Here is a 20,709-nt window from a genome sequence, read left to right on the forward strand (position 1 = left end):
AAAGTACTGCATTCTATGCTGTCTTTGCTAGCATTAAAAGAATCTTCATAGCTTTGAAATTCTCCCAGTAGTTCGTCCTCTGAACGCCATGGTTTAAACAGCTGTAAAAGAGCCAAGTAGTAAAATTCCTTTTTGTCAGTAGTTTCGCAACTGAGCTTCCTGTGATTTATCAAACTTCCTTTTGTTTGCTTCACCAAACATCCTTCCTCACCAATGACTTTATATTTTCCATTGTTGATGTCTTCTGTGGCTTTCCGTGAAAAAATGTAGTTCTGCAGCACTTCATAGAGACACATGTTCTCAAGATGATGACTTCTCTTTGGGTAATATGTGTCCAACATGTTTGATTTCAAAATATCTGTACTTTCTGGGTCATTCTCGGCCAAATATTCAATTTCTCTAACAGATTTCAGTACCCGATTTCTCATTCCTGCAAGGCCTAAGCTTACCCAAATTATTCTTCTGGATTTCGAGTAAAGACTTGCAGATGATAACCTATCTGAGCATTCGTAGGATCCAATTTCTCGATGCGATAACATCTTTAAACTGAAACTGTACAGCTTCTTACTGACAGTCTTCTTGTGAGAAATCTCTTCCCACATTTCCTTCAATTCTGTTTTCTCAGATTTAGTGATGTAAGATGTCACATACCGAGCAACAGCAATAGAATTGTCTGCCACATACTGAATATCCATGTTAGCATTCCACATGGATAAAATGACTGGGTTGAAGTCATTTATACATTTTGACTCTTCTTTTCTTTTTAGGTTGTAGGTTTTTTTGGGAGATTTTCTGGTTATAGTATGTCGCACAGCTGACATAAAACTGTTGACTCTTCCTTTTGAAAGAACAGGTCTAGGAAATCCAAATCGACACTTTGTGTAGAATTTATCTTTGGTCTTGTACTTCCGTTGACAGTATTTTCCACACCGATGACTTTGGAAACATAAAACTTGTTCTTTTAACTTTTTCTCTTCTGTGCTTTTAAGTATAGCACATGTTGCATATTCTTCAATGAAAGATAACACTGCTTCATCAGTATCTGTTCCAAACTTTGGGGCATCCTTGATCCACAACAGCATATGAATATGAGGAGCACCTCTTGCCTGGTACTCTTTTCTCCAAAAGAAATCCACTACTTCTCCAAGAGGTGGATTTTTTTTATTGCAGATGAAGGACATCATAGCCTCAAATCTATGATTGAAATATCTGCAAACATTAACTGGATCCAATGAGCACAGTTCTCCTGCTGTCTTGTATTCAATGTTTTTAATGTTTGAATTTGCCTCTCGTAGAAAATCCAGTAAATCATCCCAAGCGTACTCGGCACAGCTTAGGGTTAGAAACCATGTAGGAGTTCCTAAATTCCGTAACATGCATTTTAATTCACCATGGCGTCGGTACCAATATTCATTTGTCCCACGCTGACAAGCCATCAGATTGATCAGTTGTGTTTCTCGGTGCTGCACTTTCTCCATAAAATCCTTAGCAGACACATTTTGTAAATGTACTCCACTTTTTAAAATGTGATTTACTGCATAAGATAATGCAGACAAGTCGCTTTCAAATAAAAGATGGAACAAATAAGGAATACTTTGACGAAATCTTGGATCTTCTGCATATAATCTTGTAGTCCGATACTCAGAAGCAGGAATCTGTTCTGGGCGTTCATCGTATCGTCCACCTTTTCCTGTAGGAAACAGCTGAGGAAAACATCCAGCTTCCAAGCTCTTCTCCCATACACTCACGGGAGTTCCTTTTGCTTTCTTCATCTGAAACAGATCAATAGTGTCTCCCATAACTTCTTTTGAATGAAGAGGATGTATGCTAAAATGTTCATAAATTTCTTCTTCCTTTGACTTGTCCACTTTTTCAATTTGACCAGTTGGTGTTTCTGTGTCTTCTTGTAAATCTTCTTCTTCTTCATCTATATAAATTGATTCATACCATTTATTATTTTTTTTCAAATACAAATTTGCTCTTTGTACTTTTCGTACATCCACCAGCTCCTGCCAAATCTTCTTATTCTTTGTAGGTACACCATTAACCAGAATTACTAATGGTTTAGTTTCCAAAGTATCTGCAGCAATAGTTTCCATATTTTTTTTCAAATCCAAGGGCAAATACACCACTCTTCCTTTTAAACCTCTCAGTAAATCAGAAGGAGGTAATTTACCAGTTTTGGGCTCCATACGTACTATGGTCTGGAACGGATGAACACATTGAATGAGTATAGACTCATATGTATTTAATTCAGAAAGTTCGGCAGGAATAGCATCCAATTCTAAATTATTATGTACAGCTCTGGTCGGCATTCTATTTTCTTCTAACTTGTTACAACAGTATTTACAAATACGCTGATCTTCACCCACTTCAAAACAATTTTCAAGAAATATATATGTTGCAAAATCCTTCCACTTATAATTATCTTCATTTTCACTTTTTTTATACAGATCAACATTCGTTGTTTGAATTTTATAATGACTTCTGCGGCAACAAATACAAGTAATATTTGGTCTTTCATTAGAGGTGATAGTAAATTTTGTCATTTCATCCTCAAAATTTTTAGTAATAATGAGTTCTACATTCTGTTCCTCATTTTCCTCATTTACTGTGTCCTTTTCTGCACTTTCTTGTTCTGGACCAATGTAACAAAACTGAATCTCATCAGTAACCTTCACTACATCTGATACAGATCCACGGAACAGAGCATTATTCAACTCATTCAACTTTACTGCTGGACTTTTAGCAAAATACAATGTTCTCACAAACTTTCTCATTTCAGTATGATGAACAGCCAGCATCCTAAAATGGTGAAAAACACTTTTACACACTTTTCTAGATAGACAAGCCAGAGAATGTCCCTGCAAACCAGTATTTTCTCTCACTCTGCATGGATCTAGTGTTTGAAGCACCTTCATCTTCTGTTTTACACTCTTTTTACTATATTCTCTTAGAAAGTCACGTAAATTATCAATAGATTCCTGACGCACAGTACAAATACTACTACAGTTCCAAGTGTACACTGGGGCTTTTGGACGTCTCCCCATAGCCTCAGCAGCCATTACTTCTTCCTCATTTCTTGGGACCATTTTCTCTTTTTCCATCACACAACCATCCTTAACTTCATATGCTCTACCATTGGTGTCAACTGCATGCAACAAACTATTCCTTTGAAAATAACTCTCTTCATTAAAAAATGGTTCAGTACTTGAACTGTGTTTCCATTCTCCCAAGAACACTTTACAAAAGTTACTTTTTTTCACTTCTCTTTTCCTTTTGCTTTGTGACTTCATTGCATTCAGTAATTTATCTAATCTACGCATCCTATTCAAAATTAGAATAAAAAGTTTTCTTTTTATTTCCAAAGCCTTACTTACAATATTTTCTATAAAAAAAATGTTCTTAATAAATTTTGTTTTTTTCTTATATTTTTTCACATCCTTTAGCAAATTTAACATCACTCTTCTCTGAAACATTTTTCGACGAATGTTTTTAAAATCTAATTTTCGTGTAAAATCAGTTTGATATACTTCTGATTGTACATTAGCTTTTTTTTTTGCTGTTGACTGTGTTGTTGCTTTGTACATAAAACACTGTTTGTTTTACAGTTATTTTTGCCATTTTTTTGTTTTTGGAAAATCTTTTTTAAGAAATCTCTGCTCTGCTTACCAGTAGACTTTTTCTTTTTGCCATCACCAGCTTCTCCTCTTATTTTTTTTTCCGAGTTTTGTCCAGATATACTTGTTGTTGCTTTTCTTTCCTCTTTCTTGTCCTTAAAGGCATTTTTTTTTTCACTGTTGCTCAGCAATACCTGCAAGGAACTTAAAAAAAAAATCCTTTTTGTAATTATAATTCATTAAAAAGAATTTTTTTACTTTTCATTAATTTCAAATGTTTTTCCATTTGCCTCTCATTTCTGATTTACTAATTTGTGCACAGTGCTAACCACCACAGTTGAAAAAAAACAAGCTGCCCCTTTCCTGCAAGTGCATGTTTTACAGAACAACTGCAACACAAATTATATCTGTGGCCACAATTCCTGTGCGCACACAGCCTCATGGTGGGCTTCTAACCAGAAAACAGAATTTGATTTGCAAATTCAAAGCACATTTACTACTCTGGTAGATCAAGTGATACTTGCTGTTACAGCCTTACACATTTTCCTTGTAGATCACAGAGGCAGAAAAGAGCACATTTCCTAACAGCTACTTCATACCATAAGCATCTGCAACCTGGGTGAGTGTTTAGAGTAGAGCAAAGAAAATGACGCCTTGGTGACGTTGAATGTGTTTGCATTACACACAGACCTGAGTAGTACGCATGGGAGTGTTGGAGAAGCTGCTGCGTGTGTCCCAAGAGTGTGTTTCTGCAGACTATGTATTGTCAGCTGCAAGAGACATGAGCAAGGAGATTTCCAGAACTGCATGAAGACTGCAGGGATGTATGTAACAGTGCATGTGTGCTAAGGGATAATTTGTGTAAACACAACAGGCTGCCCCTTTCCTGGGACTGCAATTCTTACTGAACAACATCTTCACAAATTAAATCTCTGCCCACAATTCCTGTGTGCACACAGACTCATGCTATGTTTTTTGGAACAAAACAGTGTCCCTGAATAGTACCAAATTACTGTTACTGCCTGACACATTTCCCATATCATTTACAGAAGCAGAAAACAGCACATGTCCTAACAGCTCCTTAACACCATGACCATGTGTTACAGGGTGAGTGATTAGACTAGATCAATTTAAATGAGGCCTTGGTGACGTTGAATGTGTTTGCATTACACATTGCTATCTGAAACAGCACACAGAGCTAAGTACTACACATGAGAGTGTTGGAGAAGCTGCTGCGTTTGTGCCAAGAGTGTGTTTCTGAAGACTGTGTATTGTCTGGTGCAAGACAGATGAGCAAAGAGACTTCCAGAACTGCATGAAGACTGCAGGGATGTATGTAACAGTGCATGTGTGCTAAGGGATAATTTGTCTAAACACAACAGGCTGCCCCTTTCCTGGGACTGCATTTCTTACTGAACAACATCTTCACACATTAAATCTCTGCCCACAATTCCTGTGCGCACACAGACTCATGCCATCATTTTACGCACATAACACAGGCTGCCCCTTTCCTGGGACTGCATTTCTTACTGAACAACAACTTCATAAATTAAATCTCTGCCCACAATTCCTGTGTGCACACAGAGTCATGCCATCATTTTAGGCACATAAGACAGGCTGCCCCTTTCCTGGGACTGCATTTCTTACTGAACAACATCTTCACAAATTAAATCTCTGCCCAAAATTCCTGTGTGCACCCAGAGTCATACCATCATTTTAAGCACATAACACAGGCTGCCCCTTTCCTGGGACTGCATTTCTTACTGAACAACATCTTCACAAATTAAATCTCCGCCCACAATTCCTGTGTGCACACAGACTCATGCCATCATTTTACGCACATAACACAGGCTGCCCCTTTCCTGGGACTGCATTTCTTACTGAACAACAACTTCATAAATTAAATCTCTGCCCACAATTCCTGTGTGCACACAGAGTCATGCCATCATTTTAGGCACATAACACAGGCTGCCCCTTTCCTGGGACTGCATTTCTTACTGAACAACATCTTCACAAATTAAATCTCTGCCCACAATTCCTGTGTGCACACAGAGTCATACCATCATTTTAAGCACATAACACAGGCTGCTCCTTTCCTGGGACTGCATTTCTTACTGAACAACAACTTCACAAATTAAATCTCAGACAACAATTCCTATATGCACACAGACTCATGCTGTGTTGGTAGGCACAAAACACAGGCTTCCCCTTTCCTGGGTCATCAATTCTTACAGAACTAATGCTTTTTTCAAATGTGCTGCCATTTTCCTCTCTTTTCTTTCAAAGTGATTTCTGCTAAATCCTAACCATCACAATTAAAAAGAAGCTGTCCTTTTCTTTCAACTGCAAGTCTTACTTTTCAACAGCAACACAAATTAAATCTCTGTCAACAATTCTTCTCTGCACACAGACTCATGGTTTGATGGTAGGCACAAAACAGTATTCCTCATTGTTACCAGTACACATTAACTTATGGTGAAAACATACTCCATAATATTTTACATATTCAAGACAGTTAAATATCTTCCAAAACAGAAAATGTAAATCACAACTTTAAACAAATAATCACAATTCTTTTTTTATATCTAAATTAACCACAAACACCCCCTCTCAAACTCATAACTCACCTTTAAAATTAGTTATTTGGGAAAGAAATGTGGCAGTCACACAGCAGTTTATCAGACCAGAATCTCTGAGCTGAACACCTCTCTCCTCTCAGCAGAACCAGTTAATGGCACAGTTTCCCTCTCTTTTTTCACACATATACATGTTAATTACAAATCTCAGTGCTTCCCACTTTTTTTCAAATGAAATCACACATTTCTATTGGTTGAAAACTTCAACCCCTTTCCAAATGTACCCTTCCCCCAACTTGACTTCTGCCTGCTACCATAGCAACAGGTCATGGAACACAGGTGTGAGCAGAGAGGTCAGAAGTTCAGCAGACAATGTTTCATTTCCAAAGAGCAAGAGTGCTTGACTTTTCAAACCTAACAGCAAATCCAAACTAATGTTCTTTGTTCACACATTTTTCTGAACCAATACAAAACATGCTTTTTAAAATTTAAACATACAGCCTAGTTTTTAGTGTAGAATGGTTTGAAACAGCCAATGAGTTCTTTTTATAAAAAAAAGTAAGTGTGCCCCCATTTTTCAACTGTCTTTCATTTCTTTTTGCCTTTCTACTGAAAGACACCTCCTGAGTGCATCCAGATCTCCTTTGAAGATGTTCACAGTGTGGATTGTAGGTCACAGCTATGTCTTCTGGAGTGAAAAATTTGCAGAAAAAAGAGGTATGGTGAGAGACCTTGCTTTGCCAAATGTAGACATTAAATGGATTGGTCAGAGAGGGTTAAAGTGGCACCAATTAATGCCTTTGGTGAAAACCTTTCTACATCTCCCACAGCCTAACCTTATTATTGTGCACTGTGGTGGAAATGACTTAGGCACTTTAACTGGGGTAGGTCTGGAAATGCTTATTAAGGACACCTTTGTGCAATTGATGTCGCTTTTTCCACAAACTGCCTTCGTATATTCTAACATATGCCAAAGGCAAAAGTGGAACTGGTCCAACCAATTTTGTCCGCAGATTGACAAAGCAAGGAAGCACGTCAACAAATCAATTTCTGCTTTCCTCAGAGACTATGGTATGGGTTCTATATACCACAACAACTTGCGTTACAACATGCAAGACATTTATAGAGGAGATGGTGTACACTTCACTGATGAAGGCAACAGAGTCTTCCTCTTCAACTTTAAACTCTGCATCGGTACTTACTTGTAGGTACCAAAAAACAAACAATAAACACAAGGGCTCTTTTTAGAGCCACCTTATATCTAAACACTTAAATGCGATTTTTTAATATTTTTTTTTAAAAGTTTTTTTTTGGGTGCGCGCTGGGTGCGCGCACTCGGCGATATTTTTTTTTCAAAATATAAATCTTTTTTTTTGCCCTACAAGGTCCTACTGTGACCCCCTTACAATGCCTAGTGGGTCAATATCTCCCCACTCTGCCCCCTTTTCAAGTTCTCCCCCTTTGTTTATCACCCCCTCTTTATGCGAGAGACAAAATGGCGGCCGCCGCTTCCTGATTTCCACCGATTCGAATGTTTACTGACATCTAACAACCAATCAGAAGTGCGCTCGCGCACGGCAAGGTGCGCGCCCAGGACTTGCTCAGTGCGCGCAGGGTACGCGCGTACAGATATATATATTGATTTAAATGCTAATTTCTCAGGAAATACTGAACAGACTTACACCAAACCTGCAAAAGGCACTTCATGGACCTTATGGCTACCTCTCTGCCAAATTTCACATAATTCTGTTCAGCCGTTCGGGCTGTAGCTGCGACTAAAGTCCCTATGGAAAAATGCATTGGGAAAACGCGTTTTGGGTCCCCCCCTTTTTCTCGGCCCCCGCTTGACGAATCCCCCCGAAACTCTCAGGGTAGGAGCTGAGTGGAGCGCCCCATTAGTTTTGAAAATTTTGCGAGGATTCGTCAACCGGCGCCAAAGTTATTCAAAATAGAATTTTGAGATTTCCTATGGAAACACGGTCCTAACTATGACTACCTACTGGCGACCGCCAGTAGGTAATATATATATATATATATATATATATATATATATATATATATATATATATATATATATATATATATATATATATATATATATATATATATATATATATATATATATATATATTACCTACTGGCGGTCGCCAGTAGGTAGTTATAGTTAGGACCACGTTTCCATAGGAAATCCGCAACATTCTATTTTGAATAACTTTGGCGCCGGTCGACGAATCCTCGCGAATTTTTCAAAATAGGTGGGGCGCTACGCTCCGCTCCTTCCCTGAAAGTCTCGGGGGGATTCGTCAAGCGGAGGCTGAGATAAAAGGGGGGTCCCAAAACGCGTTTTTCCCATGCATTTTTCCATAGGACCTTTAGACAGGGCTACAGCCCGAACGGCTGAACAGAATTACTAGAAATTTGGCAGAGAGGTAGTCCTCAGGTCAAGGAAGTGCCTTTTGTAGGTTTGGTGTAAATCTGTTCAGTAGATTCTGAGAAAATAGCCTTTAAATCAATATATATATCTGAGCCAGCTTACGGTGCGCTTACGGTACGCTTACCGTACGCGTACGGTGGCGTGCGCGAGCGCGATTCTGATTGGCTCTTAGATCTTAGTAAACATTCGAATCGGTCGAAACCAGGAAGCGGCGGCCGCCATTTCGTGTGTTTCACTCAGAAAAAAAAGAGTGATAACAAGAAAAGGGGGCAAGGAGGAGAGTTACAGACCCCCTAACATTTGTAAGGGGGTCAAAGAAGGACAGAAAAGTACAAAGAAAACATTTATTGATTTTAAAAAAAATCGCGGGGTACGCGTACGGTAAGCGTACGGTAAAAAAAAAGAAAAAAAAGAAATGAAAATCAGATTTAAGTGTTTAGATATTAGGGGGCTCTAAAAAGAGCCGTTGTGTTTATGAAGTGATTTTTTAGTGGTACCTACAAGTAAGTACCGATGCAGAGTCTAAGGTTCAAGAGGAAGACTCTGTTCCCTTCATCATTGAAGTGCACACCATCTCCTCTATAAATGTCTTGCATGTCATAACGCAAGTTGTTGTGGTAAATGGAACCCATACCATAGTCACGGAGGAAAGCAGAAACAGATTTGTTGACGTGCTTTCTTGCTTTGTCAATCTGCGGACAGAAATGATTGGACCAGTTCCATTTTTGCCTTTGGCATATGTTAGAAAACACAAAGGCAGTTTTAGGGAAAAGTGAAAACAGTTGTGCAAAGGTGTCCTTCATAAGCATTTCCAGACCTACCCCAGTCAAAGTGCCTAGGTCATTGCCACCACAGTGCACTATTATGAGGTCAGGGTGTTGGTTTTGCATGAAGGATTTCACCAATGGCATCAATTGGTGCCACTTTAACCCTCTCTGACCAATCCATTTAATGTCTACATTTGGCAAAGCAAGGTCTCTCACCATACCTGTTTTCTCTGTATACTTTTCACTCCAGAAGACATAGCTGTGCCCTACAATCCACACTGTGAACATCTTCAAAGGAGAACTGGATGCACTCAGGAGGTGCAATTCAGTAGAATGGCAATATGAAAAGAAAGACAGTTTGGAAATGGAGGCATACATATTTTTTTCATTAAAAAAATAACTGATTGGCTGTTTCATACCATTCTAGAATAAAAACTAGGCTGTATGTGTAAATTAATAGAAGCATGTTTTGAATTGGTACAGAAAAATGTGTTACCAAAGAACAGTACTATGGATTTGCTGTTAGGTTTGAAAAGTCAAGCACTCTTGCTCTGTGGAATTGAAACATTGTTTGGCGAACTTCTGACCTGACTCCACACAGCAGTGTTCCATGAGCTGTTGCTATGGTAGCAGGCAGAAGTCAAGTTGGGGGAAGGGTACTAGGCAGAAGTCAAGTTGGGGGAAGGGTACTTTTGGAAAAGGGTTGGTTTTCAACCAATAGAAATGTGTGATTACATTTGAAAAAAAGGGGCAAGCACTGAGATTTGAAACTAACATGTATATGTGTGGAAAAAGAGAGGGAAAGTTTGCCATTATCTGGTTCTGCTGAGAGGAGAGAGGTGTAAAGAACAGAGATCCTGGCTCTGATAATCTGCTGTTTGAGTGCCACATTTCTTTCACAACTAACTAATTTTAAAGGTGAGTTTAGAGTTTGAGAGGGGATGTATATGGTAAATTAAGAAATGAATAATAGAAATGCAATTCTTTTTGTTGAAGTTGTGTTTATTATTTTCTGTTTTGGGAGAAATTTAAATGTGAGGAACAAGTAAAATAATATGGACTATGTTTTCACAATAAATTAAGGTGTACTGGTATAATAAAAGAATAGTTTAAGGGTTTGAGGTTGGACTCAGTAATGCAAATACATTCAGCATCACTAAGGCTGTTTGCCCTTGCTGGAGTGTAGGCAGTCACCCAGGTTACAAATGGTGCTGGTCTGAAAAAGCAGTTTGGACATGTGCTTTTTAAAAAATCTGAAAAGTGGATTCATAATGTGTCAGTCTGTAAAAGTGTTTATCACTTGCCAAAAAAAAGAGCAGTAAGTGTGCTTTCAAATTGGCAAAGAAATTTCGTTTTGTGACTAATGTGAAAACATGACTCTGTGTGCAAAGAGGAATTATAGGCAGAGATTTATTGCGTATTGCTCTGGTGATTTCACAGTTGCATTAGATGGAAAGGGGGAGCCATTTTTTGGTGCAGAAGCAGACTCTTAGCACACACCCAGCTGCTTACTATGTGGAATCATGCACAGTATTCACAAGCGAGTGGGGTTTGAGGTTTCAGTCAGTAATGCAAATACATTCAGCATCACTAAGGCTGGTTGCCCTTGCTGGAGTGTAGGCAGTCACCCAGGTTACAAATGGTGCTGGTCTGAAAAAGCAGTTTGGACATGTGCTTTTTAAAAAATCTGAAAAGTGGATTCATAATGTGTCAGTCTGTAAAAGTGTTTATCACTTGCCAAAAAAAAGAGCAGTAAGTGTGCTTTCAAATTGGCAAAGAAATTTCGTTTTGTGACTAATGTGAAAACATGACTCTGTGTGCAAATAGGAATTACAGGCAGAGATTTATTGCGTATTGCTCTTGTGATTTCACAGTTGCATTAGATGGAAAGGGGGAGCCATTTTTTGGTGCAGAAGCAGACTCTTAGCACACAGCCAGCTACTTACCATGTGGAATCATGCACAGTATTCACAAGCGAGTGAAGTTTGAGGTTTCAGTCAGTAATGCAAATACATTCAGCATCACTAAGGCTGGTTGCCCTTGCTGGAGTGTAGGCAGTCACCCAGGTTACAAATGGTGCTGGTCTGAAAAAGCAGTTTGGACATGTGCTTTTTAAAAAATCTGAAAAGTGGATTCATAATGTGTCAGTCTGTAAAAGTGTTTATCACTTGCCAAAAAAAAGAGCAGTAAGTGTGCTTTCAAATTGGCAAAGAAATTTCGTTTTGTGACTAATGTGAAAACATGACTCTGTGTGCAAATAGGAATTACAGGCAGAGATTTATTGCGTATTGCTCTGGTGATTTCACAGTTGCATTAGATGGAAAGGGGGAGCCATTTTTTGGTGCAGAAGCAGACTCTTAGCACACAGCCAGCTACTTACCATGTGGAATCATGCACAGTATTCACAAGCGAGTGGGGTTTGAGGTTTCAGTCAGTAATGCAAACACATTCAGCATCACTAAGGCTGGTTGCCCTTGCTGGAGTGTAGGCAGTCACCCAGGTTACAAATGGTGCTGGTCTGAAAAAGCAGTTTGGACATGTGCTTTTTAAAAAATCTGAAAAGTGGATTCATAATGTGTCAGTCTGTAAAAGTGTTTTTCACTTGCCAAAAAAAAGAGCAGTAAGTGTGCTTTCAAATTGGCAAAGAAATTTCGTTTTGTGACTAATGTGAAAACATGACTCTGTGTGCAAAGAGGAATTATAGGCAGAGATTTATTGCGTATTGCTCTGGTGATTTCACAGTTGCATTAGATGGAAAGGGGGAGCCATTTTTTGGTGCAGAAGCAGACTCTTAGCACACACCCAGCTGCTTACCATGTGGAATCATGGACAGTATTCACAAGCGAGTGGGGTTTGAGGTTGGACTCAGTAATGCAAATACATTCAGCATCACTAAGGCTGTTTGCCCTTGCTGGAGTGTAGGCAGTCACCCAGGTTACAAATGGTGCTGGTCTGAAAAAGCAGTTTGGACATGTGCTTTTTAAAAAATCTGAAAAGTGGATTCATAATGTGTCAGTCTGTAAAAGTGTTTATCACTTGCCAAAAAAAAGAGCAGTAAGTGTGCTTTCAAATTGGCAAAGAAATTTTGTTTTGTGACTAATGTGAAAACACGACTCTGTGTGCAAATAGGAATTACAGGCAGAGATTTATTGCGTATTGCTCTGGTGATTTCACAGTTGCATTAGATGGAAAGGGGGAGCCATTTTTTGGTGCAGAAGCAGACTCTTAGCACACAGCCAGCTACTTACCATGTGGAATCATGCACAGTATTCACAAGCGAGTGGGGTTTGAGGTTTCAGTCAGTAATGCAAACACATTCAGCATCACTAAGGCTGGTTGCCCTTGCTGGAGTGTAGGCAGTCACCCAGGTTATAAATGGTGCTGGTCTGAAAAAGCAGTTTGGACATGTGCTTTTTAAAAAATCTGAAAAGTGGATTCATAATGTGTCAGTCTGTAAAAGTGTTTATCACTTGCCAAAAAAAAGAGCAGTAAGTGTGCTTTCAAATTGGCAAAGAAATTTCGTTTTGTGACTAATGTGAAAACATGACTCTGTGTGCAAAGAGGAATTATAGGCAGAGATTTATTGCGTATTGCTCTGGTGATTTCACAGTTGCATTAGATGGAAAGGGGGAGCCATTTTTTGGTGCAGAAGCAGACTCTTAGCACACACCCAGCTGCTTACCATGTGGAATCATGGACAGTATTCACAAGCGAGTGGGGTTTGAGGTTGGACTCAGTAATGCAAATACATTCAGCATCACTAAGGCTGTTTGCCCTTGCTGGAGTGTAGGCAGTCACCCAGGTTACAAATGGTGCTGGTCTGAAAAAGCAGTTTGGACATGTGCTTTTTAAAAAATCTGAAAAGTGGATTCATAATGTGTCAGTCTGTAAAAGTGTTTATCGCTTGCCAAAAAAAAGAGCAGTAAGTGTGCTTTCAAATTGGCAAAGAAATTTCGTTTTGTGACTAATGTGAAAACATGACTCTGTGTGCAAATAGGAATTACAGGCAGAGATTTATTGCGTATTGCTCTGGTGATTTCACAGTTGCATTAGATGGAAAGGGGGAGCCATTTTTTGGTGCAGAAGCAGACTCTTAGCACACACCCAGCTGCTTACTATGTGGAATCATGCACAGTATTCACAAGCGAGTGGGGTTTGAGGTTTCAGTCAGTAATGCAAATACATTCAGCATCACTAAGGCTGGTTGCCCTTGCTGGAGTGTAGGCAGTCACCCAGGTTACAAATGGTGCTGGTCTGAAAAAGCAGTTTGGACATGTGCTTTTTAAAAAATCTGAAAAGTGGATTCATAATGTGTCAGTCTGTAAAAGTGTTTATCACTTGCCAAAAAAAAGAGCAGTAAGTGTGCTTTCAAATTGGCAAAGAAATTTCGTTTTGTGACTAATGTGAAAACATGACTCTGTGTGCAAATAGGAATTACAGGCAGAGATTTATTGCGTATTGCTCTGGTGATTTCACAGTTGCATTAGATGGAAAGGGGGAGCCATTTTTTGGTGCAGAAGCAGACTCTTAACACACAGCCAGCTGCTTACCATGTGGAATCATGCACAGTATTCACAAGCGAGTGGGGTTTGAGGTTTCAGTCAGTAATGCAAACACATTCAGCATCACTAAGGCTGTTTGCCCTTGCTGGAGTGTAGGCAGTCATCCAGGTTACAAATGGTGCTGGTCTGAAAAAGCAGTTTGGACATGTGCTTTTAAAAAAATCTGAAAAGTGGATTCATACTGTGTCAGTCTGTAAAAGTGTTTATCACTTGCCAAAAAAAAGAGCAGTAAGTGTGCTTTCAAATTGGCAAAGAAATTTCGTTAAAGGGCCTAATGTGAAAACATTACTCTGTGTGCAAATAGGAATTACAGACAGAGATTTATTGCATATTGCTCTGGTTGATTTCACAGTTGCATTAGATGGAAAGGGGGAGCCATTTTTTGGTGCAGATGCAGACTCTTAGCGCACACCCAGCTGCTTACCATGTGGAATCATGGACAGTATTCACAAGCGAGTGGGGTTTGAGGTTTCAGTCAGTAATGCAAATACATTCAGCATCACTAAGGCTGTTTGCCCTTGCTGGAGTGTAGGCAGTCACCCAGGTAACAAATGGTGCTGGTCTGAAAAAGCAGTTTGGACATGTGCTTTTTAAAAAATCTGAAAAGTGGATTCATAATGTGTTAGTCTGTAAAAGTGTTTATCACTTGCCAAAAAAAAGAGCAGTAAGTGTGCTTTTAAGTTGGCAAAGAAATTTCGTTTAAGGGCCTAATGTGAAAACATGACTCTGTGTGCAAATAGGAATTACAGACAGAGATTTATTGCGTATTGCTCTGGTGATTTCACAGTTGCATTAGATGGAAAGGGGGAGCCATTTTTTGGTGCAGAAGCAGACTCTTAGCACACACCCAGCTGCTTACCATGTGGAATTATGCACAGTATTCACAAGCGAGTGGGGTTTGAGGTTTCAGTCAGTAATGCAAATACATTCAGCATCACTAAGGCTGGTTGCCCTTGCTGGAGTGTAGGCAGTCACCCAGGTTACAAATGGTGATGGTCTGAAAAAGCAGTTTGGCCATGTGCTTTTTAAAAAATCTGAAAAGTGGATTCATAATATGTCAGTCTGTAAAAGTGATTATCACTTGCCAAAAAAAAGCAGTAAGTGTGCTTTCAAATTGGCAAAGAAATTTCGTTTTGTGACTAATGTGAAAACAAATGTAGTAATATATTTAAATAAAATAAAGGAATTTTTTTTTAGTTTTTTTCAGGTATTGCTGAAGAGCAGTGAACAAAATTTAAGATGCCTACAAAATCCAGAGTAAAAAAAGACCACAAAAAAAACCTATATTTGAAGACAACTGGAGGACCTAAGTTAGTTGAAGATGCTCATGTTGGGAAAAAGAAAAAATCTTCTGGTAAGCAGACAAAAATTTTTCTAAAAAACATATTCAAAAAAAGGAAAAATGTACAAAATGTCTGTACTGGAAAGAATGATTTCAATCGAAAAGCACAGGAAAAAATTGAGAATTTAGTTAATGCAAATATACCTTCTGCAACTAAAAAGATTAACTTAAACAGAAAAACAGCGTTTAAAGAGATATGTAGAAAAATGTTTCAGAGAAGAGTTATGTCCAATTTGATAAAGGATGTGAAGAAATATAAGCAAAAGGCTAAGTTTTATAAGAGAAAAAAAGAAATTGAAGCCATTGCAGCAAAGGCATTAGAATTAAAAAGGAAACTATTCATTTTAATTTTGAATAGGATGCGTACATTAGACAAAATGGTTAATGTACTGAAATCACATAGCAAAAGGAAAAGAGTAGTGAACAGAACAAACTTTTCTAAAGTGTTTTTAGGAAAATGGATGCATAGTTCAAGTAGTGAACCTTTTTTTAATGAAGAGAGTTATTTTCAAAGTAATAGTTTGCTGCATGCAGTTGACACCAGAGGTCATGCTTATGAAGTGAAAAATGGTTGCATAATGGAGAAGGAGATAATGGTTCCAAGAGATGAGGTACAAGTGATGGCGGATGAGGCTATGGGGAGACGTCCTAAAGCCCCAGTGTACACTTGGAATTGTAGTAGTATTTGCACTGTGCGTCAGGAATCTATTGATAAATTTCGTGAGTTTCTAAGAGAATATAGCAAAAAAAGTGTAAAACAGAAGATTAAGGTGCTTCAAAGTTTGGATCCATGCAGAGTGAGAGAGAATACTGGTTTGCAGGGTCATTCTCTGGCTTGTCTATCTAGAAAAGTGTGTAATAGTGTTTTCCATCATTTTAGGATGCTGGCTGTTCATCATACTGAAATGAGAAAGTTTGTGAGACGGTTGTATTTTGCTAAAAGTCCAGCAATAAAGTTAGATGAATTGAATAGGGCTCTGTTCCGTGGAACGGTATCAGATGTAGAGAAGGTTGTTGATGAAATTCAGTTTTGTTACTTTGGTCCTGAACAAAACAGTGCAGAGAAGGACACAGTAAATGAGGAAGAAGTGGAAGAGAATGTAGAACCCTTTGTAAGTAAGACATTTAATGATCACATAACAAAATTTGCAATAATCTCTAATGAAAGACCAAATATTACTTGTATTTGTTGCCGCAGAACTCATTATAGAAAACAAACCAGGTATGTTGATCTCTACAGAAAGAGTGAAAATGAAGATAATTATAAGTGGAAGGATTTTGCCACATATATATTTCTTGAAAATTGTTTTGAATTGGGTGAAGTTCAGCGTATTTGTAAATACTGTTACAACAAGTTAGAGGAAAATAGAATGCCGACCAGAGCTGTACATAATAATTTAGAATTGGATGCTATTCCTGCTGAACTTTCTGAATTAAATACATATGAGTCTATACTCATTCAATGTGTTCATCCGTTCCAGACCATAGTACGTATGGAGCCCAAAACTGGTAAATTACCTCCTTCAGATTTACTGAGAGGTTTAAAAGGTAGAGTGGTGTATTTGCCCTTGGATTTGAAAAAAAATATGGAAACTATTGATGCGGATACTTTGGAAACTGAACCATTAATTATTCTGGTTAATGGTGTACCTACAAAGAATAAGAAGATTTGGCAGGAGCTGGTAGATGTACGGAAAGTACAAAGAGCAAATTTGTATTTGAAAAGGAATAACAAATGGTATGAATCAATTTATATAGAAGAAGAAGAAGAAGAAGATTTACAAGGAGACACAGAAACACCAACTGGACAAATTGAAAAAGTGGACAAGTCAAAGGAAGAAGAAATTTATGAACATTTTAGCATACATCCTCTTCATTCAAAAGAAGTTATGGGAGACAATATTGATCTATTTCAGATGAAGAAAGCAAAAGGAACTCCCGTGAGTGTATGGGAGGAGAGCTTGGAAGCTCGATGTTTTCCCCAGCTGTTTCCTAAAGGAAAAGGAGGACGATACGATGAACGTCCGGAACAGATTCCAGCTTCTGAGTATCGGACTACAAGACTATATGCTGAAGATCCCAGATTTCGACAAAGTATTCCTTATTTGTTCCATCTTTTATTTGAAAGCGACTTGTCTGCACTGTCTTATGCAGTAAATCACATTTTAAAAAGTGGAGTACATTTACAAAATGTGTCTGCTAAGGATTTTATGGAGAAAGTGCAGCACCGAGATGATCATTTGGAAACACAACTGATCAATCTGATGGCTTGTCAGCGTGGGACAAATGAATATTGGTACCGACGCCATGGTGAATTAAAATGCATGTTACGGAATTTAGGAACACCAACATGGTTCGTTACCCTAAGCTGTGCGGAGTACGCTTGGGATGATTTACTGGATTTTCTACGAGAGGCAAATTCAAACATTAAAAACATCGATTACAAGACAGCAGGAGAACTGTGCTCATTGGATCCGGTTAATGTTTGCAGATATTTCAATCATAGATTTGAGGCTATGATGTCCTTCATCTGCAATAAAAACAATCCACCTCTAGGAGAAGTAGTGGATTTCTTTTGGAGAAAAGAGTACCAGGCAAGAGGTGCTCCTCATATTCATATGCTGTTGTGGATCAAGGATGCCCCAAAGTTTGGAACAGATGCTGATGAAGCAGTGTTATCTTACATTGAAGAATATGCAACATGTGCTATACCAAAAAGCACAGAAGAGAAAAAGTTAAAGGAGCAAGTTTTACGTTTCCAAAGTCATCGGTGTGGAAAATACTGTCGACGGAAATACAAGAGCAAAGATAAATACTACACTAAATGTCGATTTGGATTTCCTAGACCTGTTCTTTCAAATGGAAGAGTTAACAGTTTTATGTTATCTGTGAGACATACTATCACAAGAAAATCACCTAAGAATACCTACAACCTTAAAAGAAAAGAAGAATCAAAAAATATAAATGACTACAACCCAGTGATTTTATCCATGTGGAACGCTAACATGGATATACAGTATGTAGCTGACAATTCCATTGCTGTTGCTCGATATGTAACGTCTTACATTACGAAATCAGAAAAAACAGAATTGAAGGAAATGTGGGAAGAGATTTCTCACGAGAAAACTGTTAGTAAGAAGCTGTACAGTTTCAGTTTGAAGATGTTATCGCATCGAGAAATTGGATCCTACAAATGTTCAGATAGGTTATCTTCTGCAAGTCTCTACTCGAAATCAAGAAGAATAATTTGGGCAAGTTTAGGCCTTGCAGCAATGAGAAATTGGGTACTGAAATCTGTTGGAGAAATTGAATATTTGGCCGAGAATGACCCAGAAAGTACAGATATTTTGAAATCAAACATGTTGGACACATATTATCCCAAGAGAAGTCATCATCTGGAGAACATGTGTCTCTATGAAGTGCTGCAGAACTACATTTATTCACGGAAAGCCGCAGAAGACATCAACAATGGAAAATATAAAGTCATTGGTGAGGAAGGATGTTTGGTGAAGCAAACAAAAGGAAGTTTGATAAATCACCGGAAGCTGAGTTGCGACACTACTGACAAAAAGGAATTTTACTACTTGGCTCTTTTACAGCTGTTTAAACCATGGCGTACAGAGGATGAACTACTGGGAGAATTTCAAAGCTATGAAGATTCTTTTAATGCTTGCAAAGACAGCATACAATGCAATACATTCACAACTTATCTGCAAATGTTAAATGAAGAAATTGAACAGGAAAGTACAATTGCAGCAGAAATAGCTAGAGACAGTTCTCAGGACAGCCAAAGTTCAGGAACACTAAGTCAAGATCCCCTAGGACAACCAATCGTTGAAAATGAAGCATCAATAGCCATGAATGAAGTGGAAACGGCTATGAATCAAGCTCAAGGAGAATTTATAGACTTACAAAATTTGGAAAGACAACTGAATGAAGAGCAGCAACAAATTTATGAAGAGATCAGAAGCAAAATTGATCACGGATTTCTACATGAAAAAAAAGAGTGCTCATGCACATCATTTCATCCAATCAGGATGTATGTAAGCGGACAAGCTGGAACTGGAAAAAGTTTCCTAATAAAAGTCATCAGAAGCTACCTACAGCAAAAAACGGATTCTACTTTGTCTTGTGTGGTTACTGCTCCAACTGGGTTAGCAGCATATAACATAAAAGGAATTACTTTACATCGTTTGCTAATGTTACCAGTGGAGCATGAGAACAAAATACAATACAACAAGCTAACTGGAGAAGCATGCTTGGAAGTTTCAAGAGTATTGAAGAAGATGCAAGTTCTCATTATTGATGAGGTGAGCATGGTATCGAACTTAATGCTTGCCTTTGTGCATTTAAGAATGCAGCAAATTCTGAAGACAGACTATGACGTGTTATTTGGAGGAAAACACGTCATAGTTTTTGGAGATCTTTTGCAACTTACTCCAGTTAAAGGACAACCAGTGTTTAATACTGTGACACATGAAGACACGAAGAAGTCATTGGGAAGCATCGGTAATACAAATATTTGGTCCTTCTTTGAGTACAAGGAACTTACAACTAATATGAGGCAAGCAAACGATGAAGAATATGGAAGTATTCTGAAAGATATCAGGATTGGACTACTCACAGAAGCTGGCAAAAAAGCATTACAGAGTCGGCTGCTACATAATTTATTTCCAAAGGAAGAAATAGTTGCAAAGAAGATATACAAGAACATTGCAGAAAACAAAAGTGTCATCTGCTTAATGCCAACTCTACGTGAATGCTCAATATTCAATGAGGAGCTTTTGAAATTGGAAAAGGAAGATATCAGGAAATTGGAAGCAGTGGACAAAATTGAGGATGGAAGAATTACTGTCACATTAACAGGCACACTGAAAAATAAATTGGATTTACTAGAGAAGAACATTTCCAAAACAGCTGGATTAGAAAAAAATCTATATGTTTGCATGAACTGTAGAGTATTTTTAAGGAGAAATTTGGATGTTGAACAAGGTTTAGTTAATGGAGCTATGGGAAGAGTTGTGGGTTTTATTAATTATCAGAAAAAAGATGGAATTGAATGTTTAAAAATAAAATTTGATCAGATAGAAGAAGTTAAAGACATTTGTCGTTGTTCAGTTCGTTTCATGCTTGTGAAAGACTTATATGTACGTAGGAAGCAGTTTCCGTTTTCGCTAGCATATGCTGTAACTATTCACAAGTCTCAAGGATTGACTGTAGATTGTGCATTTGTGAACATTGGTTCAACTGTGTTCAAAGAAGGTATGGCATATGTTGCTTTGTCATGAGTGAAAACATTATCAGGTTTATTCATGATAGACTTTGATGATTCAAAAGTTAGTGCTGATACAAATTGTGTAAAGGAGTATAATAGATTAAGAAGAAGCTATGCTCCTCATTTAGGTCAG

Source organism: Triturus cristatus, chromosome 11 (assembly GCF_964204655.1).
Source record: "Triturus cristatus chromosome 11, aTriCri1.1, whole genome shotgun sequence".
In the NCBI taxonomy this organism is placed as follows: Eukaryota; Metazoa; Chordata; class Amphibia; order Caudata; family Salamandridae; genus Triturus; species Triturus cristatus.